Here is a 7988-nt window from a genome sequence, read left to right as displayed (position 1 = left end):
TCTGGTTCCAGTTCTAAGAGGAAAAGCTTTTAGTTTTACTCCATTCAGTAAAATATTGGCTGTGGGTTTGTCATAGATAGCTTCAATCAGTTTTAGAAATGTGCCACCTATGCCTATACTCTTCAGTGTTCTAATTAGAAAAGGATGCTGGATTTTATCAAATGCTTTTTCTGCATCTATTGAGAGGATCATACGATCTTTATTTTTGCCTCTGTTAATATGGTGGATAACGTTTATGGACTTGCGTATGTTAAACCAGCCTTGCACCCCTGGGATGAAGCCTACTTGATCATGAGGAATGACTTTTTTGATGATAAGCTGTAATCTATTGGCTAGGATTTTGTTGAGAATTTTTGCGTCTATGTTCATGAGTGAGATTGGTCTGAAGTTCTCCTTTTTGTTTGGGTCTTTTCCTGGTTTTGGTATCAGGGTGATGTTTGCTTCATAGAATGTGTTGGGGAAGATTCCTTCTTCCTCAGTTTTTTGGAATAATTTCTGCAGTACAGGAATAAGCTCTTCCTTGAAGGTTTGATAGAATTCTGGAGTGAAGCCATCTGGACCAGGGTATTTTTTAGTTGGAAGCTTTTTTATTGTTTCTTTGATCTCAGTGCTTGAAATTGGTCTGTTCAGGAGGTCTATTTCTTCCTGGCTAAGTCTAGGGAGAGGGTGTGATTCCAAATATTGATCCATTTCCTTCACATTGTCAAATTTCTGGGCATAGAGTTTCTGGTAGTATTCAGAGATGATCTCTTGTATCACTGTGGGATCAGTTGTTATTTCCCCTTTATCGTTTCTGATTGAGGTTATTAGAGATTTTACTTTTCTATTTCTAGTTAGTCTGGCCAATGGTTTATCTATTTTATTTATTTTTTCAAAAAACCAACTCCTTGTTTCATTAATTTTCTGAATGATTCTTTTGTTTTCAATTTCATTGATCTCTGATTTGATTTTGGATATTTCTTTTCTTCTACTGGGTTTAGGCTTAGATTGTTCTTCTTTTTCCAATTCCATAAGATCTCTTGTGAGATTGTTGATGTGCTCTCTTTCTGTTTTTCGAATGCAGGCATCTAAAGCAATGAATTTTCCTCTCAAAACTGCTTTTGCAGTATCCCACAGGTTTTGGTAGCTTGTGTCTTCATTGTTGTTATGCTCAAGGAAGTTAATGATTTCCTGTTTTATTTCTTCCTTCACCCATCTGTTATTCAACAGAAGATTGTTTAATTTCCATGCCTTTGGGTGGGGTTGAGCATTTTTGTTAGAGTTGAGTTCCATCTTCAGTGCCTTATGGTCTGAAAAGATACAAGGTAAAATTTCAATTCTTTTGATTCTGTTGATATTTGTTTTGTGTCCCAGGATATGATCAATTTTGGAGAATGTTCCATGGGGTGATGAGAAGAATGTATATTCTTTATCTTTGGGGTGGAGTGTTCTATATACGTCTATCAAGCACAGTTGTTCTAGGGTCTCATTTAAATCTCTTACATCTTTGTTTAATTTCTGTTTAGAGGATCTGTCCAGCTCTGTAAGAGGTGTGTTAAAGTCCCCTGTTATGATGGTATTATCAGATATCATATTGCTCAGACTGAGTAAGGTCTGCTTCAAGAATCTGGGAGCATTTAAATTGGGTGCATAAATATTTAGAATTGAAATGTCTTCTTGTTGTAGTTTTCCCTTGACCAATATAAAGTGACCATCTTTGTCTTTTTTGACTTGAGTTGCTTTAAATCCACATGTATCTGAAAATAAGATTGCAACTCCTCTTTTCTTCTGAATTCCATTTGCCTGAAAAATTGTCTTCCAACCCTTGACTCGGAGCTTTAATTTGTCTTTTGAAGCCAGGTGTGTTTCTTGCAGACAGCAAATGGATGGCTTGTGTTTTTTAATCCAGTCAGCCAATCTATGTCTCTTCAGTGGGGAATTCAAGCCATTAACATTTATTGAGATAATTGATAAGTGTGGTAGTATTCTATTCATCTTATTTTGTGAGAGTCCATTGCTTAGTTTTATCTTTTGCATCAGTGTGGAGGTTAGGTTCTGTCCTTTGATTTCTGAGTTCATACTTTGCTGCTGATCCATTGTGGTGGTCAGTGTGCAGAACAGGTTGAAGTATTTCCTGTAGAGCTGGTCTTGTTGTGGCGAATTTCCTCAATGTTTGTATATCCGTAAATGATTTGATTTCTCCGTCAATTTTGAAGCTTAGCTTAGCAGGGTACAGAATTCTGGGCTGAAAATTGTTCTGTTTAAGTAGATTAAACTTAGATGACCATTGTCTTCTTGCTTGGAAAGTTTCATTAGAGAAGTCTGCGGTCACTCTGATGGATTTGCCCCTGTAGGTCAACTGGCGCTTACTCCTGGCAGCTTGCAGAATCTTTTCTTTTGTCTTGACTTTGGACAGGTTCATCACAATGTGTCTTGGAGAAGCTCGGTTAGAGTTGAGGCGACCCGGGGTCCGATATCCCTCTGAAAGCAGTGTGTCAGAATCTTTGGTGATGTTTGGGAAATTTTCTTTTATAATATTTTCTAGTATGGCTTCCATTCCTCTGGGACATTCTTCTTCCCCTTCTGGAATTCCTATAACTCGTATGTTGGAACGCTTCATAAAGTCCCATCATTCTGACAGTGAACGTTCTGCTTTCTCTCTCTTCTTTTCTGCCTCTTTTACTGTCTGAGTTATCTCAAGAACTTTGTCTTCTACCTCTGAAATTCTTTCTTCTGCATGGTCTAACCTGTTGTTGATACTTTCCATTGCATCTTTAAGTTCCCTAATTGAGTGTTTCAGTTCCTTCAGGTCTGCTATATCCTTTTTATATTCTTCATATCGTTCATCTCTTATTTGATTCTGTTTTGGATTTCCTTTTGGTTATTTTCCACTTTATTAGCAATTTCCTTAATTGTTTCCATCATTTCTTTCATTGTTTTCAACATGTGTATTCTAAATTCCCTTTCTGTCATTCCTAACATTTCTATACTGGTGGAATCATCTGCAGTAGCTACCTCATGGTCCCTTGGTGGGGTTGTTCTAGACTGGTTCTTCATGTTGCCTGGAGTTTTCTGCTGATTCTTCCTCATGAGTGATTTCTTTTATCTGTTTCCTTGCCCTAATTTTCCTTTCACTTCCTCTTGCTCTTTAAGTTCTTGTGCCTGTGGACTAAGGGTTACAGGACCAGAAGGGTTGAAGAGCAAAAAAAAGGGGATGAAAGAAAGGAGGACCGAGTGATAAGAAAAAAAGAAAGATAGAGAAAGGAGAGGGGGTGGGTATAAGGAATATTGACAAAAAGAAGAGAGGCACAGAAAGAGGGAGACAGGGCAATATAGGTGTACAGTAGGGTACTTTGACACAATCTTAAAAAACTCCACCTTCTGGGGGTGCCCAGTTGCGTGGTTCCCTTGAGGTCAGCAGCTCTTTGCTAACCTGATCAGACACAGTACCCCACCTCCACCAAGTAGAGAGGAAAGACAAAAATGCTATAAATCAAACCAAAACAAGCAAACAGAAAACTTTACAGGGATAAAATTGGGTGAAAAACCAAATTATATCGGTAGAAACACTAGCAAAAATGAAGTTGAAGTTATTAAAAAAGGCAGCAATGGGAAATTATAATTAAACTAGGAAAATTGAGAAAGAAAAAGGGATCTGTGTGGAAAAGATTGAAATTAAAAAAACAAAAGAACATCAGCAATGTCAAAATAAACAAACAAAAAAAACAACCAAACAAAAAAAAAAAAAGAAAAAAATACACAACCAAAAACAAAGCAGTTTGTATATGTTATTGAATATTGTCTGGGCAACACATGGTCTTCTGGGGTATGAGATGTTAGTCACAGTTCTGATACGACTGGAGGCTGCTGATTTCTCAAACCCCAGCAGGTAGACACCCTAAATCTCTCTTCAGCCTACTTAAAAGGCACTTTGAACTTGTAAACTTGCTGAGCAGAAGCTTTCCCAGCTTTCTCACTGGAATCGTTGCTGAAGTGGCTATCCACTTACCCAGTGTGCCAAAACCGGTCTCACTCTGCCCCTGAGGGTTAGGGCTGCAAGGCTGCTCAGACCCCACCCTTAGGCTACTTGGTTGCTGGGTTACCAGCTCCCACCCGTTTCTAGCTCTGCAACCCTGAGGGCGGAGCTTGCTGTGGCAGATCACTGACAATGGATCCGTGTGACCCACCGCCAAACACTATTAGCTCCGTCTGGCTCAGCGGCTCAGACTGGGGCCCTAGACAACGGCCAAAGTTCTCCGCACTCCCGCTCAGGCCTTCCCCAAGGCAGTTCAACTCAGTGCCAAGTCCAAGGACATCAAAACAGTTCACAGGTAAGGCCTTTCTGGTTTGCAGTCTCGCTGCTACTGAACTTACAGTTTTGGGCGGGTTTAGACGGATTGAACACACGCGACCACTTGCCGGTTTTCCACGGTTTTAGTCCTCCTCTTGGGGTCCAGAAGTCTCTCGCTGACTCCCTGTATCCTCATAGGAGTAATGATAGGCAGTTCCCACCAGCCAGAGATGCCTGGAGTCCTATCTCCCCAGACTCACGGTGCCCAGATGCAAGGAAGCTGTTACTCGGCTGCCATGTTGCTCCGCCTCCACGCCTTCCTTAATGTCATCATCACTGGGGGGTTTTACTCGCCTCTATCTGTCTGGGGCACAGATAGGTGCTAAGGTGCTCTAAGGTCTACATGTGTGTTGTCCTCTCATTGTGTGATGCCTGGCTCATAACCGGGTTTTAAGCTATTTGAGTGTCCCAGGTCTTTCTACGTTTGTTCCCCTAAAATATGTATGTGTGGAGCAGACTGTAGGTAGCCTAGTTAAGCTTACTTAGAGAGAACTGTGCTTAGATTTTGCTCAGCTCAAGATAGTTTGCAGCTAGAGTAAAGCCAAGTTAACTGCCCACTTGAAAAAAAAATCAATACTCTTTGGAGGAACATCACAGAATCTATAGTTTTTGTAATGTATCAATCACTATATCTATGATATAATCCAAAATTACTCAAAGTATGAAAAAATTCATAGGAAAAAAATGCTCAAGAGGAAATACAATTAACAGAGACGCTCCCCCAAGATGACTCAGATGTTGGAGGCAGTACACTAGGATTCTAGCATACAAAGATGTAAAGAAAAATATGCTCATAATAAAGAAAATAGGAAACAAAGGAGAGAAATAGAGACCTTAAAAATAACTAAATTAAACTTCTAGCACTGATGGCTCAGCGCCTGTAGCTCAGTGAGTAGAGTACTGGCCACATACAACAAAACTGGAGGTTTGAGCCCGGCCTGGGGCCTGCTAAAACAACAATGACAACTGCAACAAAAAAATAGCCAGGTGTAAAAAAAAATAGCCAGGTGTTGTGGTAGGCGCCTGTATTCCCAGCTACTTGGGAGCCTGAGACAAGAGAATCGCTTAAGCCAAAGACTTTGAGGTTGCACTCTACCGAGGGTGACATAGTGAGACTCTGTCTCAAAAAAAAAAAAAAAAAAAAAAAAAATCCAGCACTGAAAGATGCTGGAGGGGCTTAATAGAAGAATGGAGATGGCAGGAGGGAAAGTCAGTGAAATTGAAGTCAGTTAGATACAAATTATCCAATCTGGTGAACAGAGGAAAAAGTTTTAAAAATGATCAGAAACTCAGGGACCTGTGGGACAACATAAAGAACTCTAATATATGTGTTCTTGGAATTTCAGAGGAGAATGAGGCAAATTAAATATTTGAAGAAATAATGGCTGAAAATTTTCCAACTGTGGTGAAAGATATATTTTCAGATTCAAGAAGCTCAGTAAACCCAAAACAGAATGGGAAATAAAAAAGAAAAGAAGCACACCGTGGCACATTATGGTAAAACTGCTGAAAGCCAAGGATAAAGAGAAAATCTTGAAAGCATCCAAGGAAAAGGGGAACACTTCATACAGAGAACAACATTTCCAATGTCACTGTCTTTTTCATCAAAAGCAATTAGGCCAGAAGATGGTGGAAATGAATGCCCAAAGAAAAGAAAGTCAACACAGAATTGCTTTTCCAGTGAAAATATTCTTCCAGAATGAAGATGAAATAAAGCCATTTTCTGATAAAAGAAAGCAGTGATTCTGTTATCGGCAGATCTGAACTATGAGAACTGCTAAAGAAAGTTCTTCAGGGGAAGGCAAATGAAACCAAGTGGAAGAGCAGAGCTGCAGGCTGGAATAAAGAGAAATGCCAAATTTGTAGGTAAATATAAAATACATTTTTCTTCTTAATATCTTTAAAATACATATAACTGGTGGGGTGCAATGGCTGACACCTGTAATCCTAGCACTTTGGGAGTGTTGTTTGAAGCTAGGAGTTTGAGACTAGCCTGGGAAGGAAGGAGATAAAAGAAATTAAAACTGAGGGGCTGCACCTGTGGCTCAGTCGGTAAGGCACCAGCCCCATATACAGAGGGTGGTGGGTTCAAACTCGGCCCCCGGTGAACTGCAACAAAAAATAGCTGGGTGTTGTGGCGGGCGCCTATAGTCCCAGCTACTCGGGAGGCTGAGGCAAGAGAATTTGCTGTGAGCTGTGTGAGGCCACGGCACTCTACTGAAGGCCATAAAGTGAAACTCTGTCTCTACAAAAAAAAAAAAAAAAAAGAGTTTGAGGTTGCTGTGAGCTGTGATGCCAGTGCTCAACCCCAGGGCGACAGAGTGAGACTCTGCCTCAAAAAAAAAAAAAAAGAAATTAAAACTGAGAAATTTTAGCCCATCACCATAAAAACAAATAAAAAGTTAGCTGGGTGTGGTGGCACACCTGTAATTCTAGCTACTTGGGAAGCTGAGGCAGGAGGATTTCTTGAGATCAGGAATTTAAGGCTGTAAAAAAAATATTTAAGGCAAAAATTATAACATTGTATGTGGAACTCGTGACACATGTAGACGTAACATATATGAAAAGGATAGCATAAAGAATGAAAAGATGGACTCACATGGTTACAATGTCCTTCATGTTAGGTGACATTATACAATATGAACTTGAAGAAGACTGAGAAATTACAGATGCGTACTTAATTCCTAGCACCGTGGTTCTCCACATGTGTCTACAAAGACTCAGAGTCTCTAAGACCCTTGCAGCGGGTCTGTGAAGTCAAAACTGTTTTTGCAGCAATTTGGAGATGTAATTGGCTGTTTTCCCTCTCATTCTCTCATAGGTACACAGAAGAGAGACCAGAGGCTTCATGATGTGTGAAGACTTATCCCCTGGTAACCAGTGGAATATGTGCTTGAATAGCTTTTTGTTTTAAAATTTTCTCAGTTTTAATTTCTTTTTTTTTTCACTTTGAAAGCAGTCACTGTTTATTAACTGACCAGATTACAAAAACAATCAGGGCAGATACCTTAGTTCATTCTTCTAATAAGCCTATTGATTTGATCTTCCCTGTTACCAGCATCTCCACCTTCTACAAAGTGGGTTGTTTTTTTCTTCATCCCTCCCCGTGGGTTTGAACCCACCAGCTCCAGTGCATGTGGCTGTCACCCTCAATAAAGTGCTGTGGCATCACAGCTCACAGCAACTTCAAACTCTTGGGCTTAAGCAATTGTCTTTCCTCAGCCTCCCAAGTAGCTGGGACTACAGGTGCCCACGACAGCACCCGGCTATTTTTTTTTTTTTTTTTTTTGAGACACAGCCTCAAGCTGTCACCCTGGGTAGAGTGCCATGGCATCATAGCTCACAGCAACTTCCAATTCTTGGGCTCAAGCCATTCTCCTGCCTCCACCTCCCAAGTAGCTGGGACTACAGGCGCCCGCCACAACGCCCGGCTATTTTTTTTGGTTGCAGCCGTCATTGTTGTTTGGTGGGCCTGGGCTGGATTTGAACCCGCAGACAGGTGTGTGTAGCTGGTGCCTTAGCCGCTTGAGCCACAGGCACTGAGCCGCCCGGCTATTTTTTGATTGTAGTTGTCATTGTTGTTTGGCAGGCCTGGGCCAGATTTGAACCCACTTCCCAGTCATCAGATTTGGCTACACCCGATTGCCTCTGCACAAAG

The 7988-nt window shown here is 40.7% G+C and overlaps 1 long non-coding RNA gene across 1 annotated transcript; it reads left to right on the top strand.

The window, feature by feature from the left end:
* The first annotated feature begins 4258 nt into the window (after window positions 1-4258).
* Window positions 4259-7461, top strand: LOC128562567 (uncharacterized). The gene is made up of 3 exons (XR_008373460.1): window positions 4259-4310; window positions 5677-6196; window positions 7152-7461. It is a non-coding gene; the product is annotated as an uncharacterized LOC128562567 (long non-coding RNA).
* Window positions 7462-7988: the final 527 nt, after the last annotated feature.

Source organism: Nycticebus coucang, chromosome 12 (genome assembly GCF_027406575.1).
Source record: "Nycticebus coucang isolate mNycCou1 chromosome 12, mNycCou1.pri, whole genome shotgun sequence".
In the NCBI taxonomy this organism is placed as follows: domain Eukaryota; kingdom Metazoa; phylum Chordata; class Mammalia; order Primates; family Lorisidae; genus Nycticebus; species Nycticebus coucang.
The sequence above is the reverse complement of the archived record's forward strand: the minus strand, read 5'-3'. Positions and strand labels throughout refer to the sequence as shown.